Source organism: Thermobia domestica, chromosome 9, assembly GCF_964235325.1.
Source record: "Thermobia domestica chromosome 9, izTheDome1.hap1.1, whole genome shotgun sequence".
In the NCBI taxonomy this organism is placed as follows: domain Eukaryota; kingdom Metazoa; phylum Arthropoda; class Insecta; order Zygentoma; family Lepismatidae; genus Thermobia; species Thermobia domestica.
In genome coordinates, this window is record NC_137462.1 from 93,269,537 (window position 1) to 93,284,418 (window position 14,882).

The 14,882-nt window shown below is 36.4% G+C and overlaps 1 protein-coding gene across 1 annotated transcript in view; it reads left to right on the top strand.

Annotated features, from left to right (window-relative positions):
- The window catches only part of LOC145694861 (protein phosphatase PTC7 homolog), a 167,120-nt gene that overhangs the window by 5,366 nt on the left and 146,872 nt on the right, over positions 1–14,882 (top strand). The gene's annotated exons all lie outside the window — the stretch shown is intronic.

A 14,882-nucleotide genomic window follows, 5' to 3' on the forward strand; every position in this document is an offset into this window, starting at 1 on the left:
GCAATGTTGTTGTATACTACATCAAACACCCTAACGATGTAACGTAAAATTCATTAAGTACGTACTTAACTTTTGTAGTCACTGGTTTATTTATTTATATGCGGACAGGGGAAAAACTTCTTAATGTTTGCATTTTATCATATTGCTGTACATGTTCGTAACAATGTCGGCAAGTCAAAATATAGACCATTTCTTGATTGAAAACATCACATAATGATGATCTATTTTTGCATGTCTTTTGTAAGTGGAAGTGTGTCGTTAAAAGATAGTGACTGTGGTCCTCTCCTTTAACCATGGTGTCCTTCAAATCATTTAACAACCGGCTGTAGAATTAGTATAGGAAGTAGTATTATGAGAGAGACAGCACCAATTACGAGACAAGACAGAAGTCTCACAGTATGCTGCCTACTATACTTTAACAAATTATGTTCGTTACGAATAGTTTTTATTTATTTATGTTTAAACCTCAATTGAAGTTGAATAACTTCAGATGCAGACCTAGCTCTCAGTCACCTACACCACTTAAGTTTTGTAACAGGTGTTGTAATTGTATTTTATTGTAATTTTAATGTAAAACTTGATGAAAATGATAGTTGAGTATGAAAGATGGCACATGAATATCAGTCCTTAAAATCACTGTTCGAAACGTTGTAGCAGAACTGTATCAGTGACATCAGTTTCGTAACAGAAACTTTCCCGTTTATTTTTGACAATTGAAACATAGTCTGTGTGAGTATTAAAACACAAAAACGATTAAAGGTGCTATTTCGTATTGGATTTCGTCGTCTTAACTCCAAATTAGCGTTTCTGACAGGAAACTAAACATGTGCTATAGAAACGAACCGAATTGCATCTGCACATTGTCGGAATATAATATTTCCATTCATGTGATGCTGTAGTAGGTTAAAGTATTATGTCTCAAGTGCATCATGGCTCAATTGTAGGAAAAGAATATATTCTTTAAAATAGCAGTAGTAAATTATTATTATTCGTATCTAGGCGTGGAGAGACATTTTTAATAACTAGTTCTAGCGATATGACTGAATGACACCGTTGCATATAATGACTCCAGTAGTGCCTGTTTGAGAGCACATCACATCAATGAAAATTAAAAAAAAAATCTTTAAGTTTTACGTCCCACGGTTATGCCCTTTAGTAAGGGAGACAGATGATTAAGGCAAGTGAATGATGAAAGAATTGGTGGAATGAAAACATGTGAGGAAACGGGAGTATCCCAGGAAAACACAGACATGATGTTGTCCACCACAATTTGCGTGGCTTGGTGTCAAACCATTAACCCCACGCACTGGACGTAAGTGCTCTACTACTGATCGACCGTGCCTCCTTACGGAAATTCAACATATAAAGAATTGTATCCAGACACTGTTCAGAATATTCTATTTGTGTGACATTAAAAATATATTTGCAACATAGAAACATGTTGTGTAGGTATGCGGTGTATTTGGGTACTATTAAACATAAGATTTTTCTCCGATTAAACAGTAGAAGGTGTGAGGTGGTAGAGGACACCTTTCGAGCAGTTGCTATGACTTTTGGCTAATGTTGTTGGCATTGCTTTGTGGTCAGACTTAACGGTTTGCCAGCAATGAAAATAACTTTGACTTTTAACAGGTGATTTGATAGCTGGTTTGTATGTCTTTACATTCTCGCATGGGTGTGTCTATTTATAAACTGCGCATACAGAAATTCTCATCCATTAAAAAGAGAATGATGATGCTTTTAGTGATGGATTAGATGTAATTGGCTAATGGACTTACCATGGTTGAATTTGTTTAGACGTTTTGTTCGTGTAAAACTCTGTGTGTATGTGTGAGTGTGTATTCCTTTTAAACTAAATGCAGGGTGTATCAAAAGTTCAGGGTTATAGGCCAACTTCGTTATGAGCAAATATACGGGAGGTTTTGGAAATATGTGGTTTATGATTTTCAATCAAAAATGGTAGCATTTCATCAATCGTACAAGCTGTTTGAGTTCTACAGTGGTAAGGCACAATATGTTAAATGAAAAAAGGAACATTGCGAGTTCAGCAGTGTTCTAAGTTCCCTCACATAACAATGTTCACGTTCTTCGCTTCAGTTTCGCGTGTCCTTACGTTCAATACGAACAGCCTACTGAACTGAAACGTTGCTTTTCCTTTAACATTTGGTACCTTATAACTTTAGAGCCCAATTCCATCATTTTAGATTGAAAAACACATATTTCAAACAAATTTTGATTTTTTTTTTTTTCGAATTTTTACTCATAACGGAATTGGCCTGTGGCCCCCTTAGCTTTTGATGCACCCAGTATATACTACGTCAAAAGTTTAAAACGTGGATTCTTTGTAATGCTTGTTCCTATATATTGATGTTCATTTGTCTGTAGGATCTGTTTTACATGTTAAAGACGTTGTTTCTTGATTGGGGATAAGACTTTCCTGATTTTTCGTAGGAGGACTAATTCGCTTGTAGAACTTCCAAATACAGGGTGAATGCGTCCTTTTATGATGTTCAATAATGAATATTTTGTCTAGTTTTTCGCATCGTAGTTAGACGGAGGTGGTCTGCAGTTAAGGAAAGCTGGCATTTGACAAAACACTTGATACGTTGAAGGCGTTGTTGAGAAAGGGTCTGTAACAATTACAAAGTTCAGTGGCAATAGCATGGTGATAGAAACAGTGTGAAAGATTTATCATTGGCAAGCAAACCTCGTCTTCGTTTTGGTTACAACACGTCCAGCTGCTGATCTCCTTCGTAGGTAAGCGGTTAGCGTACGTGTCTTTAGCGTGGGAGACCCGAGTTTGATTCTCGGCGGAACTTATGTGGCTCGGATTCCACGTTAATCAGTAGGTCCACGTCTCATGTAGCCTCGCTGCTGAACGAGACGTTAAACTCAGAATCAACTAAACTCAACGTTCAGCTGCTGTATGTGTTGGATGACAGCTTTCTTTAATCCTATAATAGTAAGTCAGTAAAACAGCAGTGTGGTGACCAGTATTTTCCCTGTGGTTTAAAATGGAACATGGGAAATGGAAATTTGGATATGTTGAAATTTAAGACCAGGGATACGCGGTATACAAGAATTAGGTATATGTGCTTTATTTTCTGCAGCTAGGGTGTAGTATTAGTAAAAAATCTGAGCTCTGTATAGAAAATATAGCTAGAGAATTATGTAGAAAGGAGACTCAATGAATAAAGTATGTTTTATGTGCTGTGAAATCACCCACTATATTTCATATGTATTATTGTACTATACGGGTGGATGTGACGCAGAACCGACGAAGGACTACAAGAAACCGTCTACAATGTGAGTAGAGTCGCTCACGAGACAATATTTGGAGCTGTCTCGTCACAAAAGTTCTGTCTCATCTCCATAATAGGAAACACTAATTATCAGAAATAGGCTAGAAAGGAAACGAAGGAGAGAATAAGAAAATGCTGCAGTAGTAATATGTTTGCAGTCGCTTAATGGTCTCTTCGCCCGCCGTTCTGACAATACAGTTGTACGTTACAAGACCTCACTATACATGAATTGAATATGCCCTTTTGGAGTAAATTTCATGGGTCACAAGCAATTCCAAAACAGCAAGAAAAGCACGTTCAGCAGAAATGAAATGGAATTTGTAATTTTACGTTCTATGATTATGCTCTGCATGCTAAAGATGATGTATAGTTAATGATGCAGATATCCTGTGAGATGATCGGCGTCTGTTTGGAAAACGCTCCTGATGGAGTCGTGCTGCATCAAGTATCATTTTGTCACCTGCACGACCGTACGTGAACAGCATGTCGGTCTATTCGCGGTTTGAATAATGCACTATGTTTTAATCGAGCACTGCCACTTATCGTAGTCAACACTTGCAGCACAATGACCGCATTCCGACACTGTAGCGTCTTTAGCAAAGCGCCATCTGTGTGTGTGAAACGAGCAACTACATAATGAACACCGGCGCCACCTCTAGATTTTCGAAACATCTCTAAGCTTATTGTTTATATATATTTTTATATGTTTATGTATATCTATATATATAAAAGAGAACGTACAAATCCTTTGTCCGCTCATCACGCTAATACGGCTGAACCAATTTCTTTTATTTTTGGGGGGTTATTAGGATTTGGACCCTAGATGGTTTTTATCATATCACTTTAATTTTCAATTACCAGTGTCTTGAGATAATTGACCATTCAGGTGTCCATTACGTACAAATCCTTTGTTAGTTCATCATAGGTATAAAAATAAACGTATGTATATGCAACCCGCATGACCGTGTCACTCGGCGGGTTAACATAAATGACAGGCGTTATAATGGTTTTTATCATATCACTTGAAAGCGAAAAAGTAAAAATTATCTAAGTAACAAAGTTTATTGCGTTCGGGGGTGACCGCAGCGAAGCGGGGCGGGTTAACATAAATGACAGGCGATATAATGTTAACATTTACTGCAATCTTCTATGGTTTTTATCATATCACTTGAAAGCGAAAAAGTAAAAATTATCTAAGTAACAAAGTTTATTGCGTTCCGGGGTGACCGCAGCGAAGCGGGGTGAACGCTGCTAGTTGTGTATATATAAGAAGTTCCTAAATCGGACGAGTCGTTTGGGCTGTACACTCTTTGTGTTTCCAATGTTAAATAAAAATGCAACGTTGCCATTTACGTGAACTCACAACATAAGTGAATGAAGTTATAGTTTGAAATGGGGGCTGGCCATCGACATGTTAGCGTAAAAGGCAATAACTTCATTCACTTACGTTGTGAGTTCAGGTAAATGGCAACGTTGCATTTTCATTGAACATTGGGCACATAGTGTATAGCCCAAACGGCTCGTCCTATTTAAAAAAAATTCCTTCACTTTAGAATGAAAACATCATATTTGGAGACGGTTTTCCCCCTCTTACATTTTGTTGTAACTCTGATAATAACAGAGTTACCCTATGTCAGAGGACTTTAGAGACACCCTGTATATGTATCTTCCGTTTCGAACTTACTGTTCCTACGCTTTCGACTCTTGCTTACTCTGTCAATATACTATATGTTCATAGGACTTTTTTTTCTTTCTTTTTTCCCCCCGCTTATCTCGGTGTCGGGAATCACCTCTCGACGTTTGTTACATTAAGTCACATCCTGATACTACCCGTTAAAAGAGTTAGTTCTGTCATTTTAGATTAAACAAGAGATAACATTTAGTTGTATACTCATAAATTATGTGTTTTAAATTTACACAATACTGAGACTGTTTAATAGGTGGCCACTGTAAATCTAAACAAGTTAAAACTAACTAATCAGTTTAAAAGCAAAAAAAGAAAGTCGAAGAGAAGCTATTTTCTGAACTTATTTCCTTCCTAGACATGTAAATTTTGGCGTAACTGTGTGGTGGTGTTGCCGAAACCTACTGGCGTTCAGGGATCGTACCATCGTGTTCGCCAAAGGCTCAAATGATAGGTATGGAGACATACGTAGGTAGCTAAGGCAGAAAACACATGCAGAGTAGAATACATCGGGACCCTGGATGTATGGAAATATGCGTCGTGCTCTTGAAAAATGGGGATGCCATAAATATATCTAGATAAGGTTGAAGAAAAGAATTGTTGACATTATGAATATACTGATAGTTATACTTCGATTAATGGGGATCGGATGTGAGCTGGGTCCAGTATGGAGAGTTCGAACACACACTCGATTTTTATCGGTCACTTGCACGTCTACGGATACGTAAATTGCCGTTGCTGTGTTCAAGACAGAAACACTTCTGTTCGACTGATTTCACTCGCCTCGCCACGGAAGTTTCTCTGAAGCCATGAAAGATCTTCTATGTAATGAGCAGGTAACAGGACTAATTGTGGGAGTAAAACGCCGAAAAATAGACCTGCTTTCAGCAATCAGTTGTTTAGTGTTCTGTACTGACGTAAGATAGCCGTGATGATAGTAGTAGTTGCCGTCGTGTCAGAGAGACCCGAACGATCATTTTGTCCAGGAGCTCCTCCGTGCATCGCAAGCGCACTCACGAATCACGTTTATTGTGGCAACTTTCTGGCGCCTTTGGGTCTATCATCGATGTACCATTAATAGGTTACGATCCACGCGACCGGCAATTCTGGTAAAGAGTTTGGCCTGTCGCGGTCCTAATATACACCACACTCGAAATTGCAGAATAAACTTTCAGTGATGTAAACTACATTCGTGTTGACCGAGAGAATCTTCAAGATGATGGTAGGATGCACTAAAGTAGGGTAGGAGCAGGGGTAAAAGTGGATGTAAAAAGGTGGGGGGACGGTAGGTAGCGGCATGACGTCACGCCGTTCCCTCTGCCTATCTTTACCCATTGTAATTTTTATAGGAACTGGGGGGACGCCCTACATATTTTTTCGAGGTTTGGGGACGGCGTCACCCTGCTTTCCCCCGCACTTTTTCCCCTGGGTAGGAGACATTAAAATCGATATGATGCATACATACCCAATCTATCATACAAATTTTGTTTGAATCGAGATATCATTTCGTCTCCACTAGAGTATATTTGATTTATCAGTTATCATACACAGATGGTTATCAATAAAATAGGAACACCTGAAGTAAATACTATCTACCTGATTAATACAACGTGAGACCACCGTTAGCCCCCAGAACAGCTTTTGATTCGTCGTACAGTGGAGTTACATAAGCAGTAAATATTTTTAGAGATTTATATCATTCGTCATATGTCACAGCACTCAGTCACGTTAGCGAGTATAAAGGATATTTACCCGCATACCGAGCTACAGAACCAATTACAGGTTTTCAATGTTGTTGAATTAGGATTAGTCATGCTAAAGCGTTTTTGGCGATGACAAGCGGATTTGACATTGAAACTTGGCCACGGATCTTCAGATTATGCTGTTTGAGTTGGATTGTGATTGTTGCAATAGGTTGTTCTAGTGTTGGTTAAGTAAATTCCGCGGTCACCGTCTGCCCGCTCCAACACACTCCTCCATTCTTCCACCTGAAGTACGGTGCTATAGTTAATCACTTCCAACAATGACCAGGCACTGTACACTATTCCAGTGCTAGCAGCCTATGTATTATATGTGTTGCAAACTACAAGCTTCCATTATTTTGATAACCATGTAATTTTAGGATAAAATGATTGTTTTCTAATATGCACTATATACTGTACATATATAAAAGTTGATGTAAAACAATGTAACAAAATAATTTCTCGGTATTATTACTCGTATTTTAGTTCTTCAAAGAAAAATGTGATACTGCATATTGAGTACTCAGTTTTATTTCTAAAAATAAAGGTGCCGGTTCGCTGGACATCAGGTTCATAACAGTTAAACAGCTGCATACCTTTCAGGGTATGATTAATAATAATAATAATAATGTCCAGTAGCATATTACTGCAATCTTGTAGCTAAAAGCTCTTACGTAAATATATATAAAGATGCTTTAAAAATGCCTGATTTTTATATTTTAATTTTATAATACAACAAACGTAATGATAACCAATATTTCTTAGTGATTTGTTTCTTGCTTTTTTCTCTTTCTGTAAACAGGGGAAAGTAAGCTGCTATGGTTTGTTTTCAAAAGGCGTCAAAAGTTCCACAAATTCTGAATTTCAATAACAACATACACATACAGTACATTGTTCACATAATGTTCTTTTGTTACCAAAATGCTCTGTAAACCTCTACTAAATTAATGGATAAATTTTGAGAAAAAATCTAGAGGATGTTTCCACTTATCCTTTCCCTAATAATAAATAAAAACAAATTATTGGATACATTAAAATAGGAACTGATCAAAGGCTCCTCTGCAGAGAAAGTACAGAGGTGGAGTCCCAACAGAATTTTTGTACTGGCTTTCAGTTTAGTCGCACTTCAGCGACAGACAAATGTGTTTTGATTATTTCATTCTGAGAAGTCAATCTTTTCAGAAAAAAAAATCTGGTCGGTTCAGAGTTTTTATGGTTTATATTACCGTGCGAAAAAGGAATAAAAAAAATCCTTGAGGCGTGAGGACGTGCCAGCGAGCGAGAGACAGAAGGGCCCAAATATTTCTATTACCTGAATACAATTGACTGACTTCAAGGAGGGATAAAAAATTCGCAACTCTTTCTCTAGAAAGAAAAAAGGAAAAGTATAAAAACTCTTAATTTTCAATGAAATCGAATATATTTACTACTTGGTATTTTCGAAATTTCTCGTTAACCACTATTTAAGACAGAAGAGGATATATTCCGTTCTGATTAAAAAGGTGCCGTTATGCCGTACCGTTGCGTACCGCCAGAAATAAAATACTGCTCATAACTATTAGAAAGAAATAAACATAATAAACATCACATAATGCTTTCTGACAATCCTGAACTTACTTATTCTAATAAGTTTAGAAAAAAGTGTTTTCTCATTTTACATATAACATTTTCAATAAACAGCTTTTCTTAGCAGGCACCGGGACACTAATAGCCATAACTTCCCTGGTCATGTTGACTATAGTTATGATAGCAATTTTTGGTTTTACCAATTTTAGAATAACATTTCCAACTCATTTGAAATTTTGTTTATTTTGAGGATTCAAAGGTTTTGTGTACCAAAATTCGAAACTTTTAAAGCTCGTTAGTGATTGTAGTCAATGGCGATTTCAGAGATTTCCCCAGGGAAAGAACTTTCAAACAGAGTGAAACTAGTACTGCGAAAATATGGCAAACCAGACTGAGTACATAGAAGATGTAATCCTTCGGGATTTCGTAGCTGCGGACGGAAATTGTCTCCCAGTTTACCAACTAAAATCACCACTGATTACACAATCTGTGAAAATTTTGCGGCATGAAATATATTGCGACAAATAGGTCATATTTAATGCTCTGATTATATAACCATTAGTTGTTTTGTCCTATCACGTACGGATTTTGTACAATCGACACATTTCTGTAGTAAGTAGCGTATGTTGTATTACAAGTAGACTCTTCATCAGCATCTCTAGAATTGTATTTTAAAATCTTAAACATTCAAAATGTATTTTTCCGGTAATGCATTTCTCTACGAATGTAAGTTTGTTTCTTGGAAACCAGAACCGGTTAAGAGCGCCTCTACCTCTTCGAAAATTCATATCCAGTCCTTGAAAATTGTAACGTCATTTCCTTGGTAACGTGACGTGTGCCGGCTTGAGAGTGCATTCTGTTGTGACTTCATGAATAATATGTGGTTGCAGTGGATCAGTGTTAGAGTGCTCACCTACGATACGTTGGATCCTTGATTCGATCCCAGCTTACGCCAAGCGGACTTGCTGGTGAACAAGCATCATGTGCTTAGGTTATCTCGATGTTCTTCCGTTTCCTCCCCTTTTGTTTGTTTTTTTTTTCATTCTGTCGTTTCGTTTATCATAATCATTACTGTCTCCCTTAGCCTCGGAGCATAATCGTGGGATGCTACTCCGAAAAAGAATCGTGAACAAAATGTCAAGTTTGATTAGTATCAGAAGACGGCTGCATTCTGAATTAATTAATTCTTTGCTATTACCTACCTTACGTGTTAAATTAGGCTTAATAAAACAGACTTGTCAAAGCGTTGAAAGAAAATATTCCTTATTTCTAATATCTAGTTCAAACATTTATCTTGTCCAGTACAAAGATAAGGAGGACACTTTTGATGATCCGCAGATTCACAAATTCATAAAGGATTTTACATTTAGAAACACCATAAACGACGTGAAGATTCAGGCACAGGACTCGTTTATCGATCTTGTCAACAATTTTTGGGCAATGTCAAACTTAATCGATACGAACAGAATGTAAAAATCATGCTCCAAAAGAAATGTATGAACTAGCATGTCACATAAGTTTGAAGTTAAATTTCCTCCACTCTTAACTTGGCTACTTTCCTGAAAGCTTAGGTGCAGTGAATTTCGGATAGCTTAAACCTTTTTCGTTACATTTTGTTGTTGGGATTCAGCGTTACACACATGCGATATAAACATTGATATTGAATTTTTATCACAAATCAGTAGGTCATTAAATACTTCATCTGTACAGTGTAGAAAACCCTTACGTGATAACGGAAAAACGGTTGTGTAGATTTGAAATCAGCACACCGAAATTAGTTAAGAACAATTGTTTCTTTTTATTCCGCAAATCAAAAGTTTCATTGGGCAGGGCTGTGTTACAATCATTGAAACAGCGTTGTTAGTGTCAGAAACCAGATTCACATATATTAATCTGGATATCTGGCAATTTCAATTCAATTCAAACATCAATAAGTATTTGACCTCACTTCCCATAATGTAGGATCGTGTAGAAAACTTCCTGCTAATTTGTCGCACTTGCTGGTCTTCTTGAATGACTCGAATGTTCTCATGATTATCAGGTTCAAATGTAGAACCAATGTTATTCATCCTGCACAGTTGTAGATCTATTACTTCTGCGAGGTCTTTGTTGTGCTACGAGAGCTGCTTGAGAATGTTCTGTAAATTAGTAGTAACAGCCCTAGCGTTCCGTTATTACAAAATGTGGAAGAATCCATCTTTAAATTATCTTTGTTTGTTTAAGACTGTTCCTTTATTTTGCACAGCAGTTTGAAGAAGTGACTCAGTTCGGAATGAGTGAAGAGCTGCATCGGGTGGTACAAATAGCTCACCACGCATCTAATTTTACATGAGTGAGAAAAAAAAAATAGGTATTATCAGGAGAGTACGGACAATGAGTAATTAATTCGACATTTTTACTGAAAACAATTAACAATTTGGTGTGCTGAGTGGAAAGAATGTGCTTTGTGGTGGTGAAGAATGATGTGACGACAGGTTTTTTTTTTTTTTTTTTTTTTACCCAGTTCATTGATAACTTCTGGCAAACGAATTGTTGTATACCACTCAGCAGTACTTCGATGGTCTAAAGTTACGGTTGCCACATGTCCAGTATAACTGAAAAAACAAGCAATAATTTTCTTTGTTACTCCTCGAACGAACTTTTGTTGGTTTCGACTCACTCTGAAACAACCAGACGATGGATTGCTGTGTAGTTTCGGGTTCGTATGTATAAATCCAAGTTTCACCTCCTGTAACTATGTAATGAGTATTTCTTTATAACAATTGTCATAAGCTTCTTTTGAGTTTCGGTGAAGTTGGGTGAGATCCAACGGTTTGAAAGTTTCCGTACGTTCAGGTGACCACGCAAAATTGTATATATTGATTTCATGTGAATTTTCAAGGATGCCTGAATCTCACAGTATGTCACCTCCCGATCTCTCTCTCTCTCTCTCTCTCTCTCTCATCTCATCTCATACAAAGGATCAACATTACTGGCAACAACAGATATGGACCTTCACGAAATTCACTCCTGAGAAATGTGCGATCAATTTTTGCCCTTCCATCAAAAATTTCGTTCCTACGCGCCTGGACTCACTCTCCTCCCGAAAATAGATACGTACACAGTTTTGTTTACTACAAACTCAAATGGCTTGAGATCGAACCAAGATGAGCGCTCTATCACTAAGACACCATCGTTCTCTTCTGTAAATCTGTTAATGTTGAATAAATATACAGTATACTCTTCTTCCGATGCATGGAGAAGTTTTAGACTTGTAGGTTCAGAATTTAAATCTATGACCGGTCAACACTGAGTTTCTTCCTAAGTTCGTTCATGTAAATCTTGATATATTTGTAGAATGTATTTTTTATTTGATACATCAGAAACATAATAGTTACATTTGAAAGACAAAAGTTAAAACTACACAGTGTCTTCAGGAGTTTCTTCCCACTTTGTTGTGGCAAGAGAAATCAGTGATTGCTAATTGTCAAACATGTGAATTAGAACAGTAAGTCTGACAAAGTGGCCTGTAAGGTACTCAGATCTAACGTAAGATATTTTGATTACCAACTTCAGAAATATTTTTCAGTTTTTTTCTTTATTATTATTATTATTATTATTATTATTATTATTATTATTATTATTATTATTATTATTATCCAGCCTGGTTTCTGTCGCATTAGGCGGGATAATCGTTAGTTGGCTGTAATTTGGTTATTTTTGTTGTGAAAATTTATCTAAAGTTGACGAAAATTTGATTTACACTAAAACATGCAGAAGGAGGTTTACGAAATTACAGAACGGAAAATAGTTTGTTCTGATACTAATTGGTAACCAGTATATAAATGTTTCGAATGTCATTTAAGTTCATGTTGTAGTAGGGTGAATGTGCAGTATGTAGGTTGAAATTCAGATAGCATACTTGTAGGTATGCTGTTTCTTAATGGTATTGTATGCAAGCGCAAACACTGAGGATGTTGCTCAAGGTATCAATCACAAAACCACAGAGAAACATGCATTATTCATTTCTCAAACTGGCTTCGGCATTCGAGTATAATATTATTCCTTTTGTCTGTAAGGTCAACAACATTGCACTCTGTCTGCATTCTGTCCTGTGTTGGCACCTCTCTTGCTTCGATGTCACCTGCCAGCTTCAGAAATGACTTGTCTCGAATGTGGTATTTCATACTTCCGTCTATATTTTCTAACTACGGGATTTATTCTTAGTTTCAGATGATTGATATGTATTCGTTAAATAAACAATGCTTATGAGCACAAAAGCACATGTGTAGCCACTACAGTATTGTGTAGATACTGTCATGCAATCGCTTTTTTCTCACTGAAGGTCATCAACATGACCTCAATTTATTGTGCACAAATGATAAATTAAAGAAAGAAAATATCTAGTACGTTGCTCAGTTTCCACAGCAGTGAAAGCTTACAAGGCTCAAGTGTATGTTTGTTATATGTGAATGCTGAACGGTAAATCTGCAGCTAATATTTGGCTTCGCCTATGATATATTTTGTCATTGCTGTTTGATCGCACATAGTGTTTTAATGTTTGTCAGTTTAGTTTATTTTGTTATTAATAAAACACATATAAATAGTTCAGAAAGTAATATTTCGAGTTATCTTGGAGTCTTTTTTTCTTTTTGTAGTAACGGTAACGTTTCGAAATGACCTACGGCATACAACGTATTATTGGTTGAAATGTCAACTGGTCAATATCTATATCCGCAGTGGTAGCTATGAGCATTTGTCATGCAAATGGCATAAAACACATACGTACTTATACAAATAACATAGACTTGCAGTTAGTTAGTTATAAATATTTTTGACAAGTAGATAATATATTGTAAATATTCGTACGTTGGCATGAAAAGTTTCCCTAAAGTCTTGTGTGGTGAGTTGTGAATTCATAATAGGGCAAAACTTTTTTATAAATTGCCTGCTATGTCCACAACGATAGGTCTGCACGACTGTGGATATCTGTACTGATATCGTGTTGTGCGCATGATATTTTTATTTTCTAGGCGAACAAAATGGGGTTGACATCCCTTTTTAAAATGTTGAATTAGATTCTCTTCACGAATACCATGCTTCTCTTTTACTCTTCTATCGTTGCTTTAAAGTAAGAGAGATCCAGGCAACTAACAAATTTGCTGTTAAATTATAACATCACTGAGAATTGAACTACTCGATTTTGTATAGGGCATCCTGAAAGAACTATAAGTTTTATAAGAAAACTATCTGAAATGTCCCTTCTTCTCACGAGGAGAATAATTTAAGGAAAATATTTGATCGCCTTTCCCCCTTACGGTACGCACTTCAATAAAAGTATAATGATAGAAAAAAACATAAGATACTCCTTTTGGAATGAATCTTGAACTCTTGCACCTTTAGAACCTTTAGAATACGTTTTTAACCAAAGTAACACGATAAAAACCAAGCTTGAGAAAGGCAAGTCTGCTTGTTCCAAAATTAATTTCAATTGATAAGCCTTTTTTCCTGATGCGATCACAATAATTATTGAAATGTGATGAAAAAAAAATATATAGAAAATATCTTGAAGTGGAAATTTTCAAAAACGTTGTGCACTTCAAGGTATTCTTAATGACTTTATTTACTGAATTTTGTTGTCTTAATTTGAGGTGCTCGTGAGGTGCTCTACCTTTCGCATAAATTTTAAACCCTAACGATCAAAGCAACGTGATAAAAAAAAAATCAGTTCGAAGTACCTATTTTAGGTGATAGTTCTGTTCCGAAGTTCATTTCAAACGGTTTAGTCGGTATTGCGTGATGCAATCCTACACAAGCTCACTTCCATTTTTATATACTGTATTAAATTGAAATTATAAGTTCAAAATATTGCAGTATTTAAAAATATCGATCAATCAATATATCAAAATATCGCACAGCCCTAATGCTGATGCTGTATATTATATCCCTCTCCCCAGATCTCTGTCCGTAACTTTTTGGTGTGTATATTGGGGAGAAGAGAGGGGGTTAATGTCTCTCTCGTAATGCATATATTCATCGAGGAAGATAGTGAAGCATATACTGTAAAGCATTACTAGATATACGTTGATGCCATTTTTGTTTTTTAAAAACACTAGTGATACTTCAGTTATATTTAATGCTCGCAGAACAATTCCGTTAACTGTGCAATGCTGGGAGGAAGCAAGACTACAGTTCATGCTTGGGAAGTAGGAATATAGGCCCATTTTTAAATGACTAAGGGCGTTGGCATCTGTCAAAATAAATTAGTTTGCTGCATGCATGTTACTATATTACGGTAATTAATTGCTTCTCGCATTGACTTGACTTCCTTTTACGTAAAATTTACTTATGAGAATTATTTACCCTTGGTACACAAAGGTAAATAAAAAGGAAAGAACATATTTATGTAATCGGTTGTACAGTTTAGTAGTGTTTTTTTATTATTATTTATTTTAAGAAATTACATCCCTTAAGTTAAGGGGACTATAAGAAGTGAATAATGAACCCTGAATGGGGTTTGAACTCGCGATCGCCAGCCTGATGCCTTTAACGTTCAACTATACCAGCTGATGTGGTTTTTAGTACTAAATGCGAAGTAGCAGTTGTACG